The sequence below is a fragment of the Neofelis nebulosa genome, chromosome 7 (genome assembly GCF_028018385.1).
Source record: "Neofelis nebulosa isolate mNeoNeb1 chromosome 7, mNeoNeb1.pri, whole genome shotgun sequence".
Classification (NCBI taxonomy): Eukaryota; Metazoa; Chordata; class Mammalia; order Carnivora; family Felidae; genus Neofelis; species Neofelis nebulosa.
The window spans coordinates 147,438,789-147,440,424 of NC_080788.1; positions in this window are offsets into that span (position 1 = coordinate 147,438,789).

Below are 1,636 nucleotides of genomic sequence, written 5' to 3' on the forward strand. Positions count from 1 at the left end.
CTGCCCTGGCCGGCCTGGCCCGGCTCCCGTTGCGGCCACCGCCGCGGCCCGCGTCACAGGTGTGTCCCCTGCCTCCTCTCCACGCTGTCCTTTTCGTCTTTAGCTTTTGAGGAAAGAGTCGTCTGTGCCATCACAGCGGCTCCCTGGGCCCGGGAGGCCCCTCCCCTGCCTCTGGCGCCGGGGGCTGCTGTTCTGTCGGAAGCCCCGGGTGCCGGCCGCGGCTGGGCTGGGGGGTGCCATTCAGTGCCAAACACAGAGCTGGGAGGGGCTGGCGGTGCCCCGGGACCGGAGGCCGGGGCGCACCTGGCCGGGGCCCTCACGGGCAGCTCTGCGGCCCAGTGGCCTGGGGCGGGGACGTGGCCCGCGGAGACGTTCGGGGCGGGAACCCCACTTCTTTGGTGCCAACGCAACTGCCAAGCCCACCGAGTGTGTGGCTGCTGCCACGCCGGCCGTGCACACGGGCACACACGCATGCCAGACACGCGCCCGCGCTCCCGGCCAGCCCAGGCACGTGTCCACACTGCAGGGCAGTAGGTCCCAGCTCGGGACGCTGGCCGCACTCGGCTTCCTGCGTTTCTAGGCCGGGTGGGGGCGGGGGGGTGGGTGGTGAGCACTAGACCCAAGTGGCTGGAAACCAGAGCCTCCCTGGGCCGCCTGCCCTCCCCCACCCTCACCCCTGTCCTCCCTGATGCTGTGGGCATTACCTGGGTGTCTGGCTCGGGGCCCCGCAGGCTGCTGTGCTCCGGTCCCAGTGCAGGGGCGGGGCGGGGAGAGCAGGGAGAGACACCCCCCCCTCCCCCCCCCGCCCCGGGACAGTTTGCCTTCTCAGGGTTCTTTCAGCTGGGAACACGCCGGGGGAGGGGGTCAGAGCACGCCCCCCCAGGGGGCCCGTTTCTGGAGCCTCTAAGCCAAAGAGCCCGCGGGCTGTGGCAGGTGGGGGCGGGGCTGGCCCACCCTGGCCGCCGTGGCGCGGGGTCACCGTGCACCCTGCCTGGCGCCTGTGTGAGTGGCGGTTGCAGGACGGGGCCCGGAGGCCAGTGGGTGTGAGTCCGGGCCCCATGGGTGATGTGTGTGTCTGTGTTTACATTTAGCTGATGTGGACTCGTGTGCATGGGTCCTGTACGCCCCCCCCCCCCGTTTCTGTGTGCGAGTGGTGGCGGGGTCCCTGCCAGGACCCCGCCCCTCGAGCCTGCTGGTCCACATGGAGGAGGTGCCGGCCCGCTGTCTCCTGCATGCCCCACACAGTCGCCCGCAGCCCGTCCCCTGGAAGCAAACAGTGGCCGTTCTCCATCCACACCCACCCTCAGTGATCGCTGTACACTTTTTTTTATTCACAAATTCCTGTTCCTCCCCCTTCCAGCCTTCGACTCGGGATCGGTAACTTATTTGTCTGGCTTCTCGGAGGTACTTCTGTCTGTCTGTCCTCAGGTGGTCTTATGGCTGTCTTTCGGAAAACGATTATTTTATATGAGTTGTCATGGAATTTGTTCTAATAAATCATTCTATCACATGGCGAGGTCCCGGCGTCCCTTGCCTCGGCCTCCTCTCTCCGCCGTTGGAGTTTGGCCTGGGGATGCCTGGCCCCAGGGGTCTCCCTTCATTGGCCGGAAAATCCCATTTGACCCCCAAGACCAGG